The following is a 24925-nucleotide window of genomic DNA, read 5'->3' on the forward strand; positions in this document are numbered from 1 at the left end:
GTCATCTATAAGACGTGGCTGGGCTGACCTTGAATTTGCCGTTAGTGGAAGATGGACTTGAACCCCTGATTCTTCTGTCTCTCTCTGACTACTTAGACTACAGGCTTCCACCACCACACCTGACTTACTTGTTACTGTTGTTGGTAGTAGTATAGTTGTTATTAGGGGTGAATGTTCTGTGCACTTGTGGAGGTCAGGGGACACCTTTGTGGTGTCAGGAATGGTGAGTATTTCCTGCCTGTATTTCTTCCAAGAAGACCAAGGGAGACAGGAGGTCTACAGAGTTCCAGGACAGCCAGAGCTACACAGAAAAACCCTGCCTTGAAAACCCAAACAAAACAAAACAACGACAACAACAATCAATCAATCAAACAAAAAACCTATCCTGTTTGTAGTCATACAAATACAAATATGACTCATTTAAAAAAACAAATTTATGGGGGGAAAAAGGCAAGTCGGGCGGTGGTGGCACGTGCCACTCCCAGTACTTGGGAGGCAGAGGCAGGCGGATCTCTGTGAATTTGAGGCCTCATCACTACAAAGGGATTTCCAGGATATCCAGGACTGTGAAACCTTGTCTAGGCAGGAGGAGGGGGAGGGGGGAACGGACAAATATGGCTTCCTATATATATTTTCAAGGTTAAGCCTAAAACAAGGATCTAAAAATAATTTTGTTTAAAATAAGTTATACTTAATAGATGGATGCCTGGTTAAATTATGCATTCACCCAATAATGAGTTACCAACATAAGCAAAATAAAAGATTTTATTTTGTGCTTTACTACGGAAACTTCATTTTTTAAATTTATATGTTTCACAACATACGAGAATTTTTAAAATATCAATTTAAGGGAGGTGGAGAGAAGGCTCAGAGGTTAAGAACACTGGCTGCTCTTCCAGAGGTTCTGAATTCAATTACTGGCAACCACATGGTAACTCACAGTCATCTATAATGGGATCTGATACCCTCTTCTGGCATTCAGATAAACATATTCACATAAATAAAAAAATCTTTAAAAGTTATATAAAATAAAATATCAACTTAAACAGACTTGGAATGGATTTTAAAAGGAAAATTTTAAAAAGATTTTTTTTGGATAATTTATTGGTAAAAAAAATGCAAACATAATTGCATGTTTCTTAAATCACTTTGGAGACCAGAAGCAGTTAAACTGAAAATATAATCAATATAAATTAGATTATTTTGAAAATTTTCAGCTAAAGTTATTTTTGGTAAAGCTTATGCATCTGTATATCAAATTGCTTAAGAAGACCTTTTTAAGCTCATAGCTCAAACTGTCCTAAATATCAAAGATCCTAAAGCTTTTTAAAAATATGTATTAATTCTTATTTTATATGTATTGGTGATTTGACTATATGTATGTCCACGTGAGGGTGTCAGATTCCCTGGAACTGAAGTTACCGACAGTTATGAGCTGCCATGTGGGTTCTGGGAATTGCCCTCAGGACCTCTGGAAAAGCAGCCAGTGCTCTTAACTGCTGCGCCATCTCTCCAGCACCCAAGACCTTAAATCTTAAGTTAAAAGTCTTGTTTAAGTGTTCAAAAGTTAATGATCACTGTTAAATAAACGCATCTTGTTTGTCCTTTAGTCTCATGCTTTCCCGTGAGGTCAGACGCCATGTCCTGAGAACAGCAGAGGGCGATTAATATTCAAGGTAGCAGCCCACGAAAAGGAGACAGTCTGATGGGGAAAACCGCACGAAGCAAGGCTACGGGGCTACAGACTCCGGAAGATCTTTTACTTCTGCCTGTAACTTCACATGGGCTTCTGAAATTTCCCCTGTATGTTTATCTCTCGGTGTGTTTAACTCATGAACACATTCTGTTCTACTGGGCATTTTATCTGTGGATTGTCCAGAAGATGACTCCTCCTTAAGCTGTATTGTCAAACTGATATAAATAATGTTAACTTACACAGAGTTTTGATGAATAAAAATGGACACAAAGATACAAGGTAAGAATTAAATTCATAATGTAGAGTCGACTTGTATTTGCAAACATGGAGACAATATTGAACAATCTATCCTTCCTTGAAAAGCTCAAGTTTTTTTTTTAAAGATTTATTTATTTATTTATTATGTATACAGTGCTCCGTCTGCATGGATACCTGCAGGTCAGAAGAGGGCACCAAACCACATTTTATCTATATTATCTGTTGATCTCGCCAGCCACACACACTCTGGCTCACATCAGAAAGAGTGAAGCTCAGAAGGGGGAAAAGCTCTCAGAGGTCTAGAAAAAGAGGATGCGGGGGAAGCTCTAAGAGAAAGAAGGCCCCTACTTTCAACCCTGACTGTCCATTACAAGAGGATGTAGAACAAGGTCCAACTGAGGGAACCCTTTGAGATCCCGGGAGAGATAGGTCCAGTAAGTCTCCCTTGTGAGAGAGGCAGGATGTGTGTGGACCACACTGTGGAGTAGGAGCTGGAGGTGCGGCATGAGGGATGGGTCAGGCACTGATGTAAGAGGTTGGAAGACCTTGGGGCCAAGAACCTTGGGTGTGGGGTGGAGGGAGCCTTAGAAGATATGGAATGCTGTGATCTCAGTGCACCTTGGACTGGACTAAAGTGTGTCTAAGAACCAAAAGAGAGTGGACTATGCATAGGCCAAAAACCAAAACTGGGCTTACCCCATGGGCAGGCGAGAATTCTTCCACTGAACCACACATGCCATGCCCGCACCCCAACAAATTCATACATCACCACCACCACCACCACCACCACCACCACCACCACCATCACCATCACCATCACCACCACCACCATCACCACCACCACCACCACCACCACCACCACCACCACCACCATCACCATCACCACCACCACCATCACCACCACCACCATCACCACCACCACCATCACCACCATCATCACCATCATCATCATCACCACCACCACCACCACCACCACCACCACCACCACCACCATCATCATCACCACCACCATCACCACCACCACCATCACCACCATCACCACCATCACCACCACCACCACCACCACCACCACCACCACCACCATCACCACCACCACCATCACCACCACCACCATCACCACCATCACCACCATCACCACCATCACCACCACCACCACCACCACCACCACCACCACCACCATCACCACCACCACCATCACCACCACCACCATCACCACCATCACCACCACCAGCACCACAACCATCACCACCACCACCATCACCACCACCACCACCACCACCATCACCACCACCACCATCACCACCACCACCATCACCACCACCACCACCATCACCACCACCACCACCACCATCACCACCACCACCAGAAGGAGCAGCAGCAGCAGCCAGGGTAAAAACCCCATTTCTAAGAACCAAAATAGGGTCTCTTTTGCTCTTGGTCGGCTACCTTGTTTGAGCTGTGACTGCCAACAAGAGTCAACTGAAGAGCCCCACTTGGATCTGTCCCTGGGTTCTCTTAAGAAACAAGAAAAAAGCTGCCGTGTTCACGACCACTCCCACTCGCCTTTGTTCAGGCTGGTCAAGGACTGACAGGTGGCAGAGGGCAGTCCGTCTCCTGTGGTGAGACAGGCCCTTTCTCTGCCGGTGGGCGGTGGTTGGGTCTGGTGACAGGTGAGTGAACGTTTTCCTTTGTGGTACCCACCGCAGTCGAGCACAAAGAGGATTAGGACCGCAGGAAGGGACACCTGGTCCAAGGCTTGGGAGGCCTGAGAAGGTGAGCAACACGGAGTCTGTGGACACCCTGAGCTCGCTGGAGCAGGCTTTGAGCCTTGTCGGTCAATTGGGCCCGGATAGGAAAGCTCCCTGGCCAGACGACTTGCCAATGAGCAGCCTGCACGAGCCTAGGTCTCAGAATGCCAGGGGTCAGTGCGGGACCTGCGAGGAAGAGCCATCTTGGCACAGGGGGACCTTCGATGGAGTTGCGCATGATTGTGCCTCTCTGGCCTGCGCGGAGTCGACTTCCCTGAGATTCTGTCTAGTGTGCGTGTGTGTTTCTGGTGGGTGTGGGTGTTTTTGTGTGGGTGTGAGAGATAGAGAGAGAGAAAGACAGAGAGAGAGAGAGAGAGAGAGAGAGAGAGAGGGAGAGAGAGAGAGATTGGTAGAGAGAGAAAGATATATATATATATATACATGTATATACAGGGAGAGAGTTTCTGAGAGAGAAAGAGAGAGAGAGAAAGTTAGAGAGATAGGTAGAGAAAGAGAGAGATAGGTAGAGAGAGAAAGAGAGACAGATAGAGAGAAATATATATGTATATACAGAGAGTGAGACAGAGAGAGACAGAGAGAGCGAGATAGACAAAGAGACAGAGAGAAAGAGAGGGAGAGAGAGAGAGAGAGAGAGAGAGAGAGAGAGAGAGAAAGGCGCCTCCTGCCTGCTGCTGTCGCCCGGGAGCTCTGAAGCTCTCTGGGCTCTCCAAGAGTTGCTGTTGGCTAAGAAATAGGGGAGAGAAGGCACGTGGTCCCCTGCGGGGCTGTTTCTTGGCAAAGGAGGCAGAACAGGGTCTGGGGCTAGGGAGGTTTTTGAGGTCCCGGCCAAGAGAGGTTCACCAAGTAAGTGTCGATTGTGGGAGAGCCAGGCTGTGCGTGGACGGCACTGAGTGGGAGGCTGGAGGTTTGGGGTGTGAGTGCCGCGGGGTGGAGTTATAAGAAAGGTGGAGGCGCTGTATGGCGGCTGCGACTGTGTGGACGTGGGCGGGGGAGTATGTCAGGAGCTTTGAAGAAGTGGAGTGGTAAGGTAGCTGTAGCAGAGCAATGGTTAGGGCGGGTGATGGCGTCTGAGTTGAGGAGAGAGGACTAGGCTTAGGATGCTGGGCAGGCTGTGGGTGACTGGGTTAGTGGTAGTCCGCTGTGGCTGTGCACCCTGGGCATTGGGGACTGGGGCAGTGCGTGCATGAGGACCAAAAGGGACTGAACTCTGCATGGGCCGGGAATCGAACCCGGGCCTCCCGCGTGGCAGGCGAGAATTCTACCACTGAACCACCCATGCCATGGCCTAGGCTGTCACCTGACTGCTGTCACAGACTGTGCTCCCGGACCAGCTAGCTCTTCTTTTTCCCCCTGACACCTAGATGCCGGGCCTTGGCCCCATGGACCAAGCAGGCGAGCTCGAGGGCCACATGGACAGGAGAGTCCCGGGACCAGAGTGAGGCTCCGCGGCTGAGCCGTGCCTCTCCGCTCTCCGGGACGCCTAGGAGGTCCCACGTCAACCCTGCCTCCCCGTGCTGCCAGCCGAGGAGCTGGCGAGCCAGCGAGATGCGTGCCGGCGGTGCGCGCAGCAAGGGTCGGCAGGTGTGCGCTGGCGACGGCCACCTGCGCACAGAAGAAGCCTGGACGAGCAGAGCCCGAGAGGATGGGCGCGGTGGGCTTCTCCCGCAGGGGCTGGAGGAGCAGGAACGAGCGGGAAAGGGGTGGTGAGCGCGAGGGCCGGGCCAAGAAGTGCGGGTGTCGGGTAGGGATGGATGAGGTCCTCTGTTGGCACCTGGCCGGCCGGCTGGGCTGGCAGGGTGCTCAGGACCGGCGCCCTCACGGACTCGAGCCTCTCCCCCGCACCTAATGGAGGTGGCAAATTTAGCAAGGCGTCCAGCACGCGCCGCTGCCGCTGCCCTCCAGTAAGTGTCGGGTGTTGAGAGCAGGGCGCTCCTCCAGGCCCAGGCGTGTGAGAGAAGGTTGCGGGCGTGAGAGGAGTTTGGGCGGCGCCGGAGAGGCGGTGGTAGGAGGCACTCACGGGTCTGGGGGAGTAGAAACGGCGGGGAGGGGGGGGGGGAGACACAAAAAGGCGAGGTTGTCAGGAGTGGGATTCGAACCCACGCCTCCAGGGGAGACTGCGACCTGAACGCAGCGCCTTAGACCGCTCGGCCATCCTGACGACGGGTGTGGGCGCGCGGCGGACCTGTCGCGTCCGGGCGCCCGGGCTGGTGCGGGTCTGGGTGCTCAAGCTGCGGGCGAGGAGCGGCGTCCACCGGGTCCACGTCGAGATGCTGCTAGGCGCCAAGTCGCTCCCTGTCCCTGTCCCGGTCCCGGTCCCGGTCCCGGTCCCGTTTCCGGTTTGGCTCCCCACACCACCCCAGCCCTGGCGGGATCACCCAGGAACCGGACCAGCGTCTCCCGCGGGCATGGGCGGGACCAGGGGGCTGGGAGGCGATGGTCGGACGTGGCTGCGGGTCCGCGTCCTGGTGGGAGGGGCGTTTGGCTGCGCCGGGGAGACTTTGGGGATGGGTGCGGAGGTCGGCGGTGCTTCGGAGGTGGGGAGGGTGGCGGGCCTTGGAAGCGCGTCGGAGATGGCCGGCCGACTCGGTGGCAGGGCCGTCGTCGTCGTCCTCGTTAGTATAGTGGTGAGTATCCCCGCCTGTCACGCGGGAGACCGGGGTTCGATTCCCCGACGGGGAGACATGCCAATCTTTTTAGCCAGACGGGCGGCCCTTGGTCCGTTGGCCATCCTTGCTTGCTTGGCCCCACGCACCAATGCCAGGACAGTGGTCCTCTGGCCCAAGAGCCGGGCTCGGGACGCTCACTGCCAGGCGGGCCCACATGCCTCCCGGCCGTCGGGTCCCTAGCCTGGCGCCTGGCCAAGGGCTCTACACACACACACACACACACACACACACACACACACACACCGAAGAGGCGGCCGGCCGTGTGTCAGAGCCTGCGGCGTGCGACCCTCGGTGCCTGAGCCACCGCTGTGCCAGGCGGCTCTGGGTGGTGACGTGCCCGCTCGGTGCTGTCCCGGCTGCTCCCTGGCTCCTGTGGCCCTCGTTGCGTGAGCTGCCCTGGCCCGGTTGCTGCAGTCAGGAGACGAGAGCGCCGCGCAGCACAGGCGTGTGCGTGCGGGAAGCGCGGGTGGCATGGGACGGTGAGGAACAACGCGTGCTCGGCGGCGGAGGCCCGGTTAGGGTTGGCGTGGGTATCGGTGTCGGTGTCGGTGTCTTCCTTGGTGTCGTCTTCGGCTTTGACTTTGAGGTTGGGGCAGGATGGGAAGACCAGGTAGGCGACCGCGACGTCGTCTCTGTCCGCTGGCTGGTGGCAGTCCCCGGGGTCGTGTGTGTGTGCGGCGACGTGTTGGTTCCTGGGGCTCCTAAGTCCCTCACAGAGGGCAGCCCCGGTATGTAGGAAAGCAGAGGCAGGACCTGATGCGGTAGGTAGCTGTCCGTGGGGGAGGTGCTCAGCCTGCTGCCCTACACCTCAGGACCACGTGCCCAAGGATGGCACGCCCCTGGCCACAACCACCCGGCTCTGCCCCCGCACACCAACCACCATCCCTACCGCCTGTCTGCTGTCTGTCCCGCAGCAATCATTCGATCGTTCATCGCAAGCACGTGCTAGAGAGACCTTTTCTCCAAGCAGAGTCCCTCTTTCCAGCCAGAAGGGCCGAGCTGAGGAGAAACCAGGGAGCACAGAGGCAAGCGTGGATCCTTGCCTTTGGCATGCGACGGCCCCATTCGGACACCTGCCAGCGTAGGCTTCTCCGTTGTCTTTTTTCCCATGACCGTCTCATGGGAGCCACACAACTGGCCCGGCAGCTTGCTGGACAGACCCTTCCCAGATCCAGCTCGACACGGGTGTCTCTCCGTGTCCTCTATTGGGAAGGTTTCCGGGCCGGACTGGGTTGAGGTCGGGTGGGAAAATGGCGTGTCTGGCCCTCCCCCCCCCCACCCACAACACACACGGGTGCGCACAGACTATGCCTCGCATCGAGGCGGAGCTGAACCCAGCGGTAAGCACACCACCATCTGTCTTCGTGCCCCGGACCTGTTGACAGGGTCACGACCGAGGGGACCCTCCCGGCAACGGACCCAAAACCTAGGTGGGAAGAGGTTCCGCTCCAATTTGCCGACTCACACAGGCACCTGCACCGCTTGCCCGCGCACACAAGGAGCTGCAGAAACAGCGGCCTTAAAACAGCCAGGCTTGGCCTCAGCTCCCCCAAGCCGCTCTGGGGGCTTTCGAGGAAATCGCGCCTTGGGTCGAGCACTGTCTGCCCTGCGGCGTTGCGGAAGCTTAGGAACCACACCAGGTGCTTTCCGCATTCACCCTGCCTGCTATCAGCACGAATCAACACCACCCCACAGAGCACCCCCACCCACGGACGGACACGCGCTCTCCTCCCGATCCCATACCAACACTGCCACCATAAACGATCACTTAGAGACCCTGGAGTTTTGCAAGATACGCATGCATGCATACATAAATACATACATACATACATACGTATATACATGCCTAGGCTCACACACATACGCACAGAGAAGGACAGAAATAGACAGAAAAACAGAGAGACAGACGTATTTGCACAAACACACACACACACACACACTGTAGACTGGAACGAATCACTGCATTTGCTTGAAGTCGGCGCTCAGTTGTGAAGAGCAGAGGAAAGGTTCCAGGGAGCGTGTGATGCATGCAGGTGTGGCAGGTAGGGCAAGCAAGACTGTTTCTTGGAGACCTAAGAGCAGGCGATAGAGTGAGGTGGAGACTCAGTGGGCTCCATGAGTGGGTCGGAAGCTTGCGAGGGAGCGCTGCGTGTCCGGTGTTTGTGTGTCGTCGGTGTGATAGTGGCGGTGTGTAGGCAGGGTGTGTCGGGCCGCAACGGGGCTTCGCTGGACAGGCCCTGAGGATTTGGTGTGTGCAGGAAAAGATGGTGGGCGTGAGTGGGAATCAAGGAAAAGGGTGGTGAGTGTGCGGGTAGGGAGCGCCGGTGAGGCTGCAGGCTGTTGGTTTTCGAGTGAGGGTGTAGGTACGTACTAGTGGAGCGGAGCAGCAGGGTCTGGCGGCAACGCTGTTGGGCAAAAGGTAAGAGAGGTGATGTGGAGGTAGTGGCCCCCACCGAGTGCAGGGCAGGGCAGAACAGGTGTCAAGATGGGGGTGAGGTGGCAAGGTGTCCGGAGGCAAAGATGCCAGCAGGTTGTCGCGGAGACGCCTTTGGCCAAAATGCAAGAAAGGTGAAAGTGGGGCCCCCATTGCAGGGGAGGGCCAGACAGGTGTCAAGAAGTGGGCGAGTTGCAGAGAGGAAGAAGAGAAGCTTCCCTGACCGGGAATCGAACCCGGGCCGCGGCGGTGAGAGCGCCGAATCCTAACCACTAGACCACCAGGGAGCGACGGCCAGACTCCGACGGTGCGCGCCTCTCGCGGGCAGCCAGACTCTCAGCCAGTCTGCCAATCTGACAGCCAGCCGCTCGCCCCAGCCGCCCAGTCGCCCGCCCGCCCGCCCGGCAATACGCGGCTGGCATTGGGCGCCCATGCGATCGATCGGCCCCTGCCCGTGCCCACCCCTAGCCCTGCCCGTGCCCTCCCTGCCCTGCCCGCTGCCCGCTGCCCTCTGTCGCTTCTCCGGCAAGCCGGTCGCCACTTCCCGGTAAGACGCCTCGCCCTGGCCCTTCTCCTCCGGCTCGCCACCCTCTCAAAAGGTCTAGAACCTCCTTCCATTGTGTGGCCTCGGCGCAGTGCAGTCTCGGGACAGGCGGAGAGGCGCCGGAGGACAGGGCCACTGTCCGCCCTGAACCTTGGCAAAAGGCGGGTCCTGTGCGTTGGCCGGGAATCGAACCCGGGTCAACTGCTTGGAAGGCAGCTATGCTCACCACTATACCACCAACGCCACACCGACACGACGCCGCACACACACACGACGCCGGGGACTGCCACCAGCCAGCGGACAGAGACGACGTCGCGGTCGCCTACCTGGTCTTCCCACCCTGCCCCAACCTCAAAGTCAAAGCCGAAGACGACACCAACGAAGACACCGACACCGACACCGATACCCACGCCAACCCCAACCGGGCCTCCGCCGCCGAGCACGCGTTGTTCCTCACCGTCCCATGCCACCCGCGCTTCCCGCACGCACACGCCTGTGCTGCGCGGCGCTCTCGTCTCCTGACTGCAGCAACCGGGCCAGGGCAGCTCACGCAACGAGGGCCACAGGAGCCAGGGAGCAGCCGGGACAGCACCGAGCGGGCACGTCACCACCCAGAGCCGCCTGGCACAGCGGTGGCTCAGGCACCGAGGGTCGCACGCCGCAGGCTCTGACACACGCCCGGACGCCTCTTCGGTGTCTGTGTGTGTGTGTGTGTGTGTGTGTGTGTGTGTGTGTGTGTGTGTAGAGCCCTTGGCCAGGCGCCAGGCTAGGGACCCGACGGCCGGGAGGCATGTGGGCCCGCCTGGCAGTGAGCGTCCCGAGCCCGGCTCTTGGGCCAGAGGACCACTGTCCTGGCATTGGGGCGTGGGGCCAAGCAAGCAAGGATGGCCAACGGACCAAGGGCCGCCCGTCTGGCTAAAAAGAACGGTATGTCTCCCCGTCGGGGAATCGAACCCCGGTCTCCCGCGTGACAGGCGGGGATACTCACCACTATACTAACGAGAACGACGACGACGGCTCTGCCACCGAGTCGGCCGGCCATCTCCGACGCGCTTCCAAGGCCCGCCACCCTCCCCACCTCCGAAGCACCGCCGACCTCCGCACCCATCCCCAAAGTCTCCCCGGCGCAGCCAAACGCCCCTCCCACCAGGACGCGGACCCGCAGCCACGTCCGACCATCGCCTCCCAGCCCCCTGGTCCCGCCCATGCCCGCGGGAGACGCTGGTCCGGTTCCTGGGTGATCCCGCCAGGGCTGGGGTGGTGTGGGGAGCCAAACCGGAAACGGGACCGGGACAGGGACAGGGACAGGGACAGGGACAGGGAGCGACTTGGCGCCTAGCAGCATCTCGACGTGGACCCGGTGGACGCCGCTCCTCGCCCGCAGCTTGAGCACCCAGACCCGCACCAGCCCGGGCGCCCGGACGCGACAGGTCCGCTGCGCGCCCACACCCGTCGTCAGGATGGCCGAGCGGTCTAAGGCGCTGCGTTCAGGTCGCAGTCTCCCCTGGAGGCGTGGGTTCGAATCCCACTCCTGACAACCTCGCCTTTTTGTGTCTCCCCCCCCCCCCCACCCGCCGCTCCCACTCCACCAGACCCGTGAGTGCCTCCTACCACCGCCTCTCCGGCGCCGCCCAAACTCCTCTCACGCCCGCAACCTTCTCTCACACGCCTGGGCCTGGAGGAGCGCCCTGCTCTCAACACCCTACACTTACTGGAGGGCAGCGGCAGCGGCGCGTGCTGGACGCCTTGCTAAATTTGCCACCTCCATTAGGTGCGGGGGGGAGAGGCTCGAGTCCGTGAGGGCGCCGGTCCTGAGCACCCCGCCAGCCCAGCCGGCCGGCCAGGTGCCAACAGAGGACCTCATCCATCCCTACCCGACACCCGCACTTCTTGGCCCGGCCCTCGCGCTCACCACCCCTTTCCCACTCGTTCCTGCTCCTCCAGCCCCTGCGGGAGAAGCCCACCGCGCCCATCCTCTCGGGCTCTGCTCGTCCAGGCTTCTTCTGTGCGCAGGTGGCCGTCGCCAGCGCACACCTGCCGATCCTTGCTGGGCGCACCGCCGGCACGCATCTCGCTGGCTCGCCAGCTCCTCGGCTGGCAGCACGGGGAGGCAGGGTTGACGTGGGACCTCCTAGGCGTCCCGGAGAGGGGAGAGGCACGGCTCAGCCGCGGAGCCTCACTCTGGTCCCGGGACTCTCCTGTCCATGTGGCCCTCGAGCTCGCCTGCTTGGTCCATGGGGCCAAGGCCCGGCATCTAGGTGTCAGGGGGAAAAAGAAGAGCTAGCTGGTCCGGGAGCACAGGCTGTGACAGCAGTCAGGTGACAGCCTAGGCCATGGCATGGGTGGTTCAGTGGTAGAATTCTCGCCTGCCACGCGGGAGGCCCGGGTTCGATTCCCGGCCCATGCAGAGTCCAGTCCCTTTTGGTCCTCATGCACGCACTGCCCCAGTCCCCAATGCCCAGGGTGCACAGCCACAGCGGACTACCACTAACCCAGTCACCCACAGCCTGCCCAGCATCCTAAGCCTAGTCCTCTCTCCTCAACTCAGACGCCATCACCCGCCCTAACCATCGCTCTGCTACAGCTACCTTACCACTCCACTTCTTCAAAGCTCCTGACATACTCCCCCGCCCACGTCCACACAGTCGCAGCCGCCATACAGCGCCTCCACCTTTCTTATAACTCCACCCCGCGGCACTCACACCCCACACCTCCAGCCTCCCACTCCACAGTGCCGTCCACGCACAGCCTGGCTCTCCCACAATCGACACTTACTTGGTGAACCTCTCTTGGCCGGGACCTCAAAAACCTCCCTAGCCCCAGACCCTGTTCTTTCTCCTTTGCCAAGAAACAGCCCCGCAGGGGACCACGTGCCTTCTCTCCCCTATTTCTTAGCCAACAGCAACTCTTGGAGAGCCCAGAGAGCTTCAGAGCTCCCGGGCGACAGCAGCAGGCAGGAGGCCTCTCTCTCTCTCTCTTTCTCTCTCTCTCCCTCTCTTTCTCTCTGTCTCTTTGTCTATCTCGCTCCCTCTGTCTCTCTCTGTCTCACTCTCTGTATATACATATATATTTCTCTCTGTCTCTCTTTCTCTCTACCTATCTCTCTCTTTCTCTCTCTCTCTCTCCCTCTCTCCCTCTCCCTCTCTTTCTCTCTGTCTCTTTGTCTATCTCGCTCTCTCTGTCTCTCTCTCTGTCTCTCTCTCTCTGTATATACATATATATATATTTCTCTCTATCTGTCTCTCTTTCTCTCTCTACCTATCTCTCTCTTTCTCTCTATCTCTCTCTTTTTCTCTCTCTCTTTCTCTCTCTCTCTGTCTCTCTCTCCCTGTATATACATGTATATATAGATATATCTTTCTCTCTCTACCTATCTCTCTCTCTCTCTCTCCCTCTGTCTCTCTCTGTTTGTTTGTCTTTCTCTCTCTCTATCTCTCACACCCACACAAAAACAACCACACCCACCAGAAACACACACGCACACTAGACAGAAACTCAGGGAAGTCGACTCCGCGCAGGCCAGAGAGGCACAATCATGCGCAACTCCATCGAAGGTTCCCCTGTGCCAAGATGGCTCTTCCTCGCAGGTCCCGCACTGACCCCTGGCATTCTGAGACCTAGGCTCGTGCAGGCTGCTCATTGGCAAGTCGTCTGGCCAGGGAGCTTCCCTATCCGGGCCCAATTGACCGACAAGGCTCAAAGCCTGCTCCAGCGAGCTCAGGGTGTCCACAGACTCAGTGTTGCTCACCTTCTCCGGCCTCCCAAGCCTTGGACCGGGTGTCCCTTCCTGCGGTCCTAATCCTCTTTGTGCTCGACTGCGGAGGGTACCACAAAGGAAAACGTTCACTCACCTGTCACCAGACCCAACCACCGCCCACCGGCAGAGAAAGGGCCTGTCTCACCACAGGAGATGGACTGTCCTCTGCCACCTGTCAGTCCTTGACCAGCCTGAACAAAGGCGAGTGGGAGTGGTCGTGAACACGGCAGCTTTTTTCTTTTTCCTAAAGAGAACCCAGGAACAGAACTAAGTGGGGTTATTCAGTTGACTCTTGTTGGCCGTCACAGCTCAAACAAGGTAGCCGAGCAAGACCAAGAGAGACACTATGTGGTGGCTTGGAGATGGGGTTTTTAACCTGGGTGTTGCTGCTGCTGCTTCTGCTGCTGCTGCTGCTGCTGCTGCTGCTGCTGCTGCTGCTGGTGGTGGTGGTGGTGGTCCTGGTGGTGTTGAGGTATGGGGTCTTTGTGTTGAGGGGACGTTGGAAATAAATAGGAGCAGAGACAGCTTGATCTCTGCCAACAGGTCCTTCGACCATCTGCTGTGTTTCCTGCACATTTATTTCTGAGTAAGGACCAGGATCACGTGATATTCTGATCAAATGTGTGACTTAGAGAAACCTAACACAGGGAACCACTTCCTAAATAGAAGCCCAGCCGCACAGACCCTGAGAGAAACAATTAATAAATGGGACCTCCTGAAACTGAAAACCTTCTGTAAAGCAAGGGACGCGATCAACAAGACAAAATGACAGCCTACAGAATGGGAAAAGATCTTCACTAACCCCACATCAGACAGAGGTCTGACCTCCAAAATATACAAAGGACTCAAGAAATTGGACACCAAAACAACACATAATCCAATAAAAAATATGGCGTAAAGACATAAACAGAGAACTCTCAACAGAGGAATCTAAAATGGCTGAAAGACACTTAAGGAAATGCTCCACATCCTTAGTCAGCAGACAAACGCAAATCAAAACAACTCTGAGTTTCCATCTTACACTGAAAGAATGGCTAAGATCAAAAACACTGATGACAACTTATGCTGGAGAGGTTGTGGGGAAAAGAGAACACTTGTGCATTGCTGGTGGGAATGAAAGCTGGTGGCTACAACACTTTGGATGTCACTGTGGCGATTTCCTAGAAAATTAGGAAACAACCTTCCACAAGACCCAGTAATACCACTTTGGGGTATATGTCCAGAAGATGTTCAATCGTGCCACAAGGACATGTGCTCAACTATGTTCATAGCAGCTTTGTTTGTCATAGCCAGAACCTGGACACAACCTAAATGCCCCTCGACCAAAAAATGGGTAAGGAAAATGTGGTACATTTACACAATGGAGTACTACACAGCAGAAAGGGAAAAAAAAAAAACCCCGACAGCTTGAATTTTGCAGGAAAATGGATGGAGCTAGAAAACGTTATTTAGAGTGAGGTAACCCAGACACAGAAAGACGATTATCACATGTATTCACTCATAGGTGGTTTTTAAACATAAACCCAAGAAAGCCAGCCTACAAACCACAATCCCAGAGACCTTAGACAACAATGAGGACACTAAGAGAGACTAACACAGATCTAATCTATATGGGAAGTAGGAAGTAAAAAAAGACAAGATCTCCTGGGTAAATTGGGACCCTGGGGAACTTGGGGGAAGGTTGGAGGGGGTAAGGGAGAGGCAGGGAGGAGAGCAGAGAAAAATGTAGAGCTCACTGAATATCAATTTTAAAAAAGAAAAAAAAAGACCACTCATCATCTCATGGAGGCATCTGCTCAACTGAGAGTCTCTCTTCCCAGATGAGTGCAGGGTTTTGTCAAGTTCTCCAGAAACAAGCAGCACGGTTGACCCTGCTCCAACGCGGCACAGAAGCCGGCGTTTTTGGAACCATAACCATTCCTTTCTTGTTCATCCCCAAGAGCTCCTTTTAATCCCCGAAAGCACGGGATCGGCTCTGTCCCAGCAATACCCCACTCCTGGTACCGATTTCAGTCTGAGTCAGGCTTGGGATTGTTGCCATCAAACACCATGACCAAAAGCAGCTTGGGCGGAGAAGTGTTGGTTTCTTGGGCTCCTAAGTCCCTCACAGAGGGCAGCCCCGGTATGTAGGAAAGCAGAGGCAGGACCTGATGCGGTAGGTAGCTGTCCGTGGGGGAGGTGCTCAGCCTGCTGCCCTACACCTCAGGACCACGTGCCCAAGGATGGCACGCCCCTGGCCACAACCACCCGGCTCTGCCCCCGCACCCCAACTACCATCCCTACCGCCTGTCTGCTGTCTGTCCCGCAGTAATCATTCGATCGTTCATCGCAGGCACGTGCTAGAGAGACCTTTTCTCCAAGCAGAGTCCCTCTTTCCAGCCAGAAGGGCCGAGCTGAGGAGAAACCAGGGAGCACAGAGGCAAGCGTGGATCCTTGCCTTTGGCATGCGACGGCCCCATTCGGACACCTGCCAGCGTAGGCTTCTCCGTTGTCTTTTTTCCCATGACCGTCTCATGGGAGCCACACAACTGGCCCGGCAGCTTGCTGGACAGACCCTTCCCAGATCCAGCTCGACACGGGTGTCTCTCCGTGTCCTCTATTGGGAAGGTTTCCGGGCCGGACTGGGTTGAGGTCGGGTGGGAAAATGGCGTGTCTGCCCCTCCCCCCCCCCACACGGGTGGGCACAGACTATGCCTCGCATCGAGGTGGAGCTGAACCCAGCGGTAAGCACACCACCATCTGTCTTCGTGCCCCGGACCTGTTGACAGGGTCACGACCGAGGGGACCCACCCGGCAACGGACCCAAAACCTAGGTGGGAAGAGGTTCCGCTCCAATTTGCCGACTCACACAGGCACCTGCACCGCTTGCCCGCGCACACAAGGAGCTGCAGAAACAGCGGCCTTAAAACAGCCAGGCTTGGCCTCAGCTCCCCCAAGCCGCTCTGGGGGCTTTCGAGGAAATCGCGCCTTGGGTCGAGCACTGTCTGCCCTGCGGCGTTGCGGAAGCTTAGGAACCACACCAGGTGCTTTCCGCATTCACCCTGCCTGCTATCAGCACGGAATCAACACCACCCCACAGAGCACCCCCACCCACGGACGGACACGCGCTCTCCTCCCGATCCCATACCAACACTGCCACCATAAACGATCACTTAGAGACCCTGGAGTTTTGCAAGATACGCATGCATGCATACATAAATACATACATACATACATACATACGTATATACATGCCTAGGCTCACACACATACACACAGAGAAGGACAGAAATAGACAGAAAAACAGAGAGACAGACATATTTGCACAAACACACACACACACACTGTAGACTGGAACGAATCACTGCATTTGCTTGAAGTCGGCGCTCAGTTGTGAAGAGCAGAGGAAAGGTTCCAGGGAGCGTGTGATGCATGCAGGTGTGGCAGGTAGGGCAAGCAAGACTGTTTCTTGGAGACCTAAGAGCAGGCGATAGAGTGAGGTGGAGACTCAGTGGGCTCCATGAGTGGGTCGGAAGCTTGCGAGGGAGCGCTGCGTGTCCGGTGTTTGTGTGTCGTCGGTGTGATAGTGGCGGTGTGTAGGCAGGGTGTGTCGGGCCGCAACGGGGCTTCGCTGGACAGGCCCTGAGGATTTGGTGTGTGCAGGAAAAGATGGTGGGCGTGAGTGGGAATCAAGGAAAAGGGTGGTGAGTGTGCGGGTAGGGAGCGCCGGTGAGGCTGCAGGCTGTTGGTTTTCGAGTGAGGGTGTAGGTACGTACTAGTGGAGCGGAGCAGCAGGGTCTGGCGGCAACGCTGTTGGGCAAAAGGTAAGAGAGGTGATGTGGAGGTAGTGGCCCCCACCGAGTGCAGGGCAGGGCAGAACAGGTGTCAAGATGGGGGTGAGGTGGCAAGGTGTCCGGAGGCAAAGATGCCAGCAGGTTGTCGCGGAGACGCCTTTGGCCAAAATGCAAGAAAGGTGAAAGTGGGGCCCCCATTGCAGGGGAGGGCCAGACAGGTGTCAAGAAGTGGGCGAGTTGCAGAGAGGAAGAAGAGAAGCTTCCCTGACCGGGAATCGAACCCGGGCCGCGGCGGTGAGAGCGCCGAATCCTAACCACTAGACCACCAGGGAGCGACGGCCAGACTCCGACGGTGCGCGCCTCTCGCGGGCAGCCAGACTCTCAGCCAGTCTGCCAATCTGACAGCCAGCCGCTCGCCCCAGCCGCCCAGTCGCCCGCCCGCCCGCCCGGCAATACGCGGCTGGCATTGGGCGCCCATGCGATCGATCGGCCCCTGCCCGTGCCCACCCCTAGCCCTGCCCGTGCCCTCCCTGCCCTGCCCGCTGCCCGCTGCCCTCTGTCGCTTCTCCGGCAAGCCGGTCGCCACTTCCCGGTAAGACGCCTCGCCCTGGCCCTTCTCCTCCGGCTCGCCACCCTCTCAAAAGGTCTAGAACCTCCTTCCATTGTGTGGCCTCGGCGCAGTGCAGTCTCGGGACAGGCGGAGAGGCGCCGGAGGACAGGGCCACTGTCCGCCCTGAACCTTGGCAAAAGGCGGGTCCTGTGCGTTGGCCGGGAATCGAACCCGGGTCAACTGCTTGGAAGGCAGCTATGCTCACCACTATACCACCAACGCCACACCGACACGACGCCGCACACACACACGACGCCGGGGACTGCCACCAGCCAGCGGACAGAGACGACGTCGCGGTCGCCTACCTGGTCTTCCCACCCTGCCCCAACCTCAAAGTCAAAGCCGAAGACGACACCAACGAAGACACCGACACCGACACCGATACCCACGCCAACCCCAACCGGGCCTCCGCCGCCGAGCACGCGTTGTTCCTCACCGTCCCATGCCACCCGCGCTTCCCGCACGCACACGCCTGTGCTGCGCGGCGCTCTCGTCTCCTGACTGCAGCAACCGGGCCAGGGCAGCTCACGCAACGAGGGCCACAGGAGCCAGGGAGCAGCCGGGACAGCACCGAGCGGGCACGTCACCACCCAGAGCCGCCTGGCACAGCGGTGGCTCAGGCACCGAGGGTCGCACGCCGCAGGCTCTGACACACGCCCGGACGCCTCTTCGGTGTCTGTGTGTGTGTGTGTGTGTGTGTGTGTGTGTGTGTGTGTAGAGCCCTTGGCCAGGCGCCAGGCTAGGGACCCGACGGCCGGGAGGCATGTGGGCCCGCCTGGCAGTGAGCGTCCCGAGCCCGGCTCTTGGGCCAGAGGACCACTGTCCTGGCATTGGGGCGTGGGGCCAAGCAAGCAAGGATGGCCAACGGACCAAGGGCCGCCCGTCTGGCTAAAAAGAACGGTATGTCTCCCCGTCGGGGAATCGAACCCCGGTCTCCCGCGTGACAGGCGGGGATACTCACCACTATACTAACGAGAACGACGACGACGGCTCTGCCACCGAGTCGGCCGGCCATCTCCGACGCGCTTCCAAGGCCCGCCACCCTCCCCACCTCCGAAGCACCGCCGACCTCCGCACCCATCCCCAAAGTCTCCCCGGCGCAGCCAAACGCCCCTCCCACCAGGACGCGGACCCGCAGCCACGTCCGACCATCGCCTCCCAGCCCCCTGGTCCCGCCCATGCCCGCGGGAGACGCTGGTCCGGTTCCTGGGTGATCCCGCCAGGGCTGGGGTGGTGTGGGGAGCCAAACCGGAAACGGGACCGGGACAGGGACAGGGACAGGGACAGGGACAGGGAGCGACTTGGCGCCTAGCAGCATCTCGACGTGGACCCGGTGGACGCCGCTCCTCGCCCGCAGCTTGAGCACCCAGACCCGCACCAGCCCGGGCGCCCGGACGCGACAGGTCCGCTGCGCGCCCACACCCGTCGTCAGGATGGCCGAGCGGTCTAAGGCGCTGCGTTCAGGTCGCAGTCTCCCCTGGAGGCGTGGGTTCGAATCCCACTCCTGACAACCTCGCCTTTTTGTGTCTCCCCCCCCCCCCCCCCCCGCCGCTCCCACTCCACCAGACCCGTGAGTGCCTCCTACCACCGCCTCTCCGGCGCCGCCCAAACTCCTCTCACGCCCGCAACCTTCTCTCACACGCCTGGGCCTGGAGGAGCGCCCTGCTCTCAACACCCTACACTTACTGGAGGGCAGCGGCAGCGGCGCGTGCTGGACGCCTTGCTAAATTTGCCACCTCCATTAGGTGCGGGGGGGAGAGGCTCGAGTCCGTGAGGGCGCCGGTCCTGAGCACCCCGCCAGCCCAGCCGGCCGGCCAGGTGCCAACAGAGGACCTCATCCATCCCTACCCGACACCCGCACTTCTTGGCCCGGCCCTCGCGCTCACCACCCCTTTCCCACTCGTTCCTGCTCCTCCAGCCCCTGCGGGAGAAGCCCACCGCGCCCATCCTCTCGGGCTCTGCTCGTCCAGGCTTCTTCTGTGCGCAGGTGGCCGTCGCCAGCGCACACCTGCCGATCCTTGCTGGGCGCACCGCCGGCACGCATCTCGCTGGCTCGCCAGCTCCTCGGCTGGCAGCACGGGGAGGCAGGGTTGACGTGGGACCTCCTAGGCGTCCCGGAGAGGGGAGAGGCACGGCTCAGCCGCGGAGCCTCACTCTGGTCCCGGGACTCTCCTGTCCATGTGGCCCTCGAGCTCGCCTGCTTGGTCCATGGGGCCAAGGCCCGGCATCTAGGTGTCAGGGGGAAAAAGAAGAGCTAGCTGGTCCGGGAGCACAGTCTGTGACAGCAGTCAGGTGACAGCCTAGGCCATGGCATGGGTGGTTCAGTGGTAGAATTCTCGCCTGCCACGCGGGAGGCCCGGGTTCGATTCCCGGCCCATGCAGAGTCCAGTCCCTTTTGGTCCTCATGCACGCACTGCCCCAGTCCCCAATGCCCAGGGTGCACAGCCACAGCGGACTACCACTAACCCAGTCACCCACAGCCTGCCCAGCATCCTAAGCCTAGTCCTCTCTCCTCAACTCAGACGCCATCACCCGCCCTAACCATCGCTCTGCTACAGCTACCTTACCACTCCACTTCTTCAAAGCTCCTGACATACTCCCCCGCCCACGTCCACACAGTCGCAGCCGCCATACAGCGCCTCCACCTTTCTTATAACTCCACCCCGCGGCACTCACACCCCACACCTCCAGCCTCCCACTCCACAGTGCCGTCCACGCACAGCCTGGCTCTCCCACAATCGACACTTACTTGGTGAACCTCTCTTGGCCGGGACCTCAAAAACCTCCCTAGCCCCAGACCCTGTTCTTTCTCCTTTGCCAAGAAACAGCCCCGCAGGGGACCACGTGCCTTCTCTCCCCTATTTCTTAGCCAACAGCAACTCTTGGAGAGCCCAGAGAGCTTCAGAGCTCCCGGGCGACAGCAGCAGGCAGGAGGCCTCTCTCTCTCTCTCTTTCTCTCTCTCTCCCTCTCTTTCTCTCTGTCTCTTTGTCTATCTCGCTCCCTCTGTCTCTCTCTGTCTCACTCTCTGTATATACATATATATTTCTCTCTGTCTCTCTTTCTCTCTACCTATCTCTCTCTTTCTCTCTCTCTCTCTCCCTCTCTCCCTCTCCCTCTCTTTCTCTCTGTCTCTTTGTCTATCTCGCTCTCTCTGTCTCTCTCTCTGTCTCTCTCTCTCTGTATATACATATATATATATTTCTCTCTATCTGTCTCTCTTTCTCTCTCTACCTATCTCTCTCTTTCTCTCTATCTCTCTCTTTTTCTCTCTCTCTTTCTCTCTCTCTCTGTCTCTCTCTCCCTGTATATACATGTATATATAGATATATCTTTCTCTCTCTACCTATCTCTCTCTCTCTCTCTCTCCCTCTGTCTCTCTCTGTTTGTTTGTCTTTCTCTCTCTCTATCTCTCACACCCACACAAAAACAACCACACCCACCAGAAACACACACGCACACTAGACAGAAACTCAGGGAAGTCGACTCCGCGCAGGCCAGAGAGGCACAATCATGCGCAACTCCATCGAAGGTTCCCCTGTGCCAAGATGGCTCTTCCTCGCAGGTCCCGCACTGACCCCTGGCATTCTGAGACCTAGGCTCGTGCAGGCTGCTCATTGGCAAGTCGTCTGGCCAGGGAGCTTCCCTATCCGGGCCCAATTGACCGACAAGGCTCAAAGCCTGCTCCAGCGAGCTCAGGGTGTCCACAGACTCAGTGTTGCTCACCTTCTCCGGCCTCCCAAGCCTTGGACCGGGTGTCCCTTCCTGCGGTCCTAATCCTCTTTGTGCTCGACTGCGGAGGGTACCACAAAGGAAAACGTTCACTCACCTGTCACCAGACCCAACCACCGCCCACCGGCAGAGAAAGGGCCTGTCTCACCACAGGAGATGGACTGTCCTCTGCCACCTGTCAGTCCTTGACCAGCCTGAACAAAGGCGAGTGGGAGTGGTCGTGAACACGGCAGCTTTTTTCTTTTTCCTAAAGAGAACCCAGGAACAGAACTAAGTGGGGTTATTCAGTTGACTCTTGTTGGCCGTCACAGCTCAAACAAGGTAGCCGAGCAAGACCAAGAGAGACACTATGTGGTGGCTTGGAGATGGGGTTTTTAACCTGGGTGTTGCTGCTGCTGCTTCTGCTGCTGCTGCTGCTGCTGCTGCTGCTGCTGCTGCTGCTGCTGGTGGTGGTGGTGGTCCTGGTGGTGTTGAGGTATGGGGTCTTTGTGTTGAGGGGACGTTGGAAATAAATAGGAGCAGAGACAGCTTGATCTCTGCCAACAGGTCCTTCGACCATCTGCTGTGTTTCCTGCACATTTATTTCTGAGTAAGGACCAGGATCACGTGATATTCTGATCAAATGTGTGACTTAGAGAAACCTAACACAGGGAACCACTTCCTAAATAGAAGCCCAGCCGCACAGACCCTGAGAGAAACAATTAATAAATGGGACCTCCTGAAACTGAAAACCTTCTGTAAAGCAAGGGACGCGATCAACAAGACAAAATGACAGCCTACAGAATGGGAAAAGATCTTCACTAACCCCACATCAGACAGAGGTCTGACCTCCAAAATATACAAAGGACTCAAGAAATTGGACACCAAAACAACACATAATCCAATAAAAAATATGGCGTAAAGACATAAACAGAGAACTCTCAACAGAGGAATCTAAAATGGCTGAAAGACACTTAAGGAAATGCTCCACATCCTTAGTCAGCAGACAAACGCAAATCAAAACAACTCTGAGTTTCCATCTTACACTGAAAGAATGGCTAAGATCAAAAACACTGATGACAACTTATGCTGGAGAGGTTGTGGGGAAAAGAGAACACTTGTGCATTGCTGGTGGGAATGAAAGCTGGTGGCTACAACACTTTGGATGTCACTGTGGCGATTTCCTAGAAAATTAGGAAACAACCTTCCACAAGACCCAGTAATACCACTTTGGGGTATATGTCCAGAAGATGTTCAATCGTGCCACAAGGACATGTGCTCAACTATGTTCATAGCAGCTTTGTTTGTCATAGCCAGAACCTGGACACAACCTAAATGCCCCTCGACCAAAAAATGGGTAAGGAAAATGTGGTACATTTACACAATGGAGTACTACACAGCAGAAAGGGAAAAAAAAAAAACCCCGACAGCTTGAATTTTGCAGGAAAATGGATGGAGCTAGAAAACGTTATTTAGAGTGAGGTAACCCAGACACAGAAAGACGATTATCACATGTATTCACTCATAGGTGGTTTTTAAACATAAACCCAAGAAAGCCAGCCTACAAACCACAATCCCAGAGACCTTAGACAACAATGAGGACACTAAGAGAGACTAACACAGATCTAATCTATATGGGAAGTAGGAAGTAAAAAAAGACAAGATCTCCTGGGTAAATTGGGACCCTGGGGAACTTGGGGGAAGGTTGGAGGGGGTAAGGGAGAGGCAGGGAGGAGAGCAGAGAAAAATGTAGAGCTCACTGAATATCAATTTTAAAAAAGAAAAAAAAAGACCACTCATCATCTCATGGAGGCATCTGCTCAACTGAGAGTCTCTCTTCCCAGATGAGTGCAGGGTTTTGTCAAGTTCTCCAGAAACAAGCAGCACGGTTGACCCTGCTCCAACGCGGCACAGAAGCCGGCGTTTTTGGAACCATAACCATTCCTTTCTTGTTCATCCCCAAGAGCTCCTTTTAATCCCCGAAAGCACGGGATCGGCTCTGTCCCAGCAATACCCCACTCCTGGTACCGATTTCAGTCTGAGTCAGGCTTGGGATTGTTGCCATCAAACACCATGACCAAAAGCAGCTTGGGCGGAGAAGTGTTGGTTTCTTGGGCTCCTAAGTCCCTCACAGAGGGCAGCCCCGGTATGTAGGAAAGCAGAGGCAGGACCTGATGCGGTAGGTAGCTGTCCGTGGGGGAGGTGCTCAGCCTGCTGCCCTACACCTCAGGACCACGTGCCCAAGGATGGCACGCCCCTGGCCACAACCACCCGGCTCTGCCCCCGCACCCCAACTACCATCCCTACCGCCTGTCTGCTGTCTGTCCCGCAGTAATCATTCGATCGTTCATCGCAGGCACGTGCTAGAGAGACCTTTTCTCCAAGCAGAGTCCCTCTTTCCAGCCAGAAGGGCCGAGCTGAGGAGAAACCAGGGAGCACAGAGGCAAGCGTGGATCCTTGCCTTTGGCATGCGACGGCCCCATTCGGACACCTGCCAGCGTAGGCTTCTCCGTTGTCTTTTTTCCCATGACCGTCTCATGGGAGCCACACAACTGGCCCGGCAGCTTGCTGGACAGACCCTTCCCAGATCCAGCTCGACACGGGTGTCTCTCCGTGTCCTCTATTGGGAAGGTTTCCGGGCCGGACTGGGTTGAGGTCGGGTGGGAAAATGGCGTGTCTGCCCCTCCCCCCCCCCCACACGGGTGGGCACAGACTATGCCTCGCATCGAGGTGGAGCTGAACCCAGCGGTAAGCACACCACCATCTGTCTTCGTGCCCCGGACCTGTTGACAGGGTCACGACCGAGGGGACCCACCCGGCAACGGACCCAAAACCTAGGTGGGAAGAGGTTCCGCTCCAATTTGCCGACTCACACAGGCACCTGCACCGCTTGCCCGCGCACACAAGGAGCTGCAGAAACAGCGGCCTTAAAACAGCCAGGCTTGGCCTCAGCTCCCCCAAGCCGCTCTGGGGGCTTTCGAGGAAATCGCGCCTTGGGTCGAGCACTGTCTGCCCTGCGGCGTTGCGGAAGCTTAGGAACCACACCAGGTGCTTTCCGCATTCACCCTGCCTGCTATCAGCACGGAATCAACACCACCCCACAGAGCACCCCCACCCACGGACGGACACGCGCTCTCCTCCCGATCCCATACCAACACTGCCACCATAAACGATCACTTAGAGACCCTGGAGTTTTGCAAGATACGCATGCATGCATACATAAATACATACATACATACATACATACGTATATACATGCCTAGGCTCACACACATACACACAGAGAAGGACAGAAATAGACAGAAAAACAGAGAGACAGACATATTTGCACAAACACACACACACACACTGTAGACTGGAACGAATCACTGCATTTGCTTGAAGTCGGCGCTCAGTTGTGAAGAGCAGAGGAAAGGTTCCAGGGAGCGTGTGATGCATGCAGGTGTGGCAGGTAGGGCAAGCAAGACTGTTTCTTGGAGACCTAAGAGCAGGCGATAGAGTGAGGTGGAGACTCAGTGGGCTCCATGAGTGGGTCGGAAGCTTGCGAGGGAGCGCTGCGTGTCCGGTGTTTGTGTGTCGTCGGTGTGATAGTGGCGGTGTGTAGGCAGGGTGTGTCGGGCCGCAACGGGGCTTCGCTGGACAGGCCCTGAGGATTTGGTGTGTGCAGGAAAAGATGGTGGGCGTGAGTGGGAATCAAGGAAAAGGGTGG

The 24925-nt window shown here is 56.8% G+C and overlaps 13 non-coding genes across 13 annotated transcripts; 5 read left to right on the forward strand and 8 right to left on the reverse strand.

Annotated features, from left to right (window-relative positions):
• Window positions 1–4931: 4931 nt before the first annotated feature.
• Window positions 4932–5002, reverse strand: Trnag-gcc. Its single transcript has one exon. It is a non-coding gene; the product is annotated as a tRNA-Gly (tRNA).
• A 796-nt stretch (window positions 5003–5798) lies between these two features.
• Window positions 5799–5881, reverse strand: Trnal-cag. Its single transcript has one exon. It is a non-coding gene; the product is annotated as a tRNA-Leu (tRNA).
• A 449-nt stretch (window positions 5882–6330) lies between these two features.
• Window positions 6331–6402, forward strand: Trnad-guc. Its single transcript has one exon. It is a non-coding gene; the product is annotated as a tRNA-Asp (tRNA).
• A 2636-nt stretch (window positions 6403–9038) lies between these two features.
• Trnae-cuc lies at window positions 9039–9110 on the reverse strand. The gene has a single exon. It is a non-coding gene; the product is annotated as a tRNA-Glu (tRNA).
• Window positions 9111–9538: 428 nt separating this feature from the next.
• Trnag-ucc lies at window positions 9539–9610 on the reverse strand. The gene has a single exon. It is a non-coding gene; the product is annotated as a tRNA-Gly (tRNA).
• Window positions 9611–10300: 690 nt separating this feature from the next.
• Trnad-guc lies at window positions 10301–10372 on the reverse strand. The gene has a single exon. It is a non-coding gene; the product is annotated as a tRNA-Asp (tRNA).
• Window positions 10373–10821: 449 nt separating this feature from the next.
• Window positions 10822–10904, forward strand: Trnal-cag. The gene has a single exon. It is a non-coding gene; the product is annotated as a tRNA-Leu (tRNA).
• A 799-nt stretch (window positions 10905–11703) lies between these two features.
• Trnag-gcc lies at window positions 11704–11774 on the forward strand. The gene has a single exon. It is a non-coding gene; the product is annotated as a tRNA-Gly (tRNA).
• Window positions 11775–17157: 5383 nt separating this feature from the next.
• Window positions 17158–17229, reverse strand: Trnae-cuc. The gene has a single exon. It is a non-coding gene; the product is annotated as a tRNA-Glu (tRNA).
• A 428-nt stretch (window positions 17230–17657) lies between these two features.
• On the reverse strand, window positions 17658–17729 carry Trnag-ucc. Its single transcript has one exon. It is a non-coding gene; the product is annotated as a tRNA-Gly (tRNA).
• A 684-nt stretch (window positions 17730–18413) lies between these two features.
• Trnad-guc lies at window positions 18414–18485 on the reverse strand. Its single transcript has one exon. It is a non-coding gene; the product is annotated as a tRNA-Asp (tRNA).
• Window positions 18486–18934: 449 nt separating this feature from the next.
• Window positions 18935–19017, forward strand: Trnal-cag. The gene has a single exon. It is a non-coding gene; the product is annotated as a tRNA-Leu (tRNA).
• Window positions 19018–19817: 800 nt separating this feature from the next.
• On the forward strand, window positions 19818–19888 carry Trnag-gcc. Its single transcript has one exon. It is a non-coding gene; the product is annotated as a tRNA-Gly (tRNA).
• Window positions 19889–24925: the final 5037 nt, after the last annotated feature.

Source organism: Microtus oregoni, unplaced genomic scaffold (assembly GCF_018167655.1).
Source record: "Microtus oregoni isolate MIOR12 unplaced genomic scaffold, Mior012 000086F_ref0000336, whole genome shotgun sequence".
Classification (NCBI taxonomy): Eukaryota; Metazoa; Chordata; class Mammalia; order Rodentia; family Cricetidae; genus Microtus; species Microtus oregoni.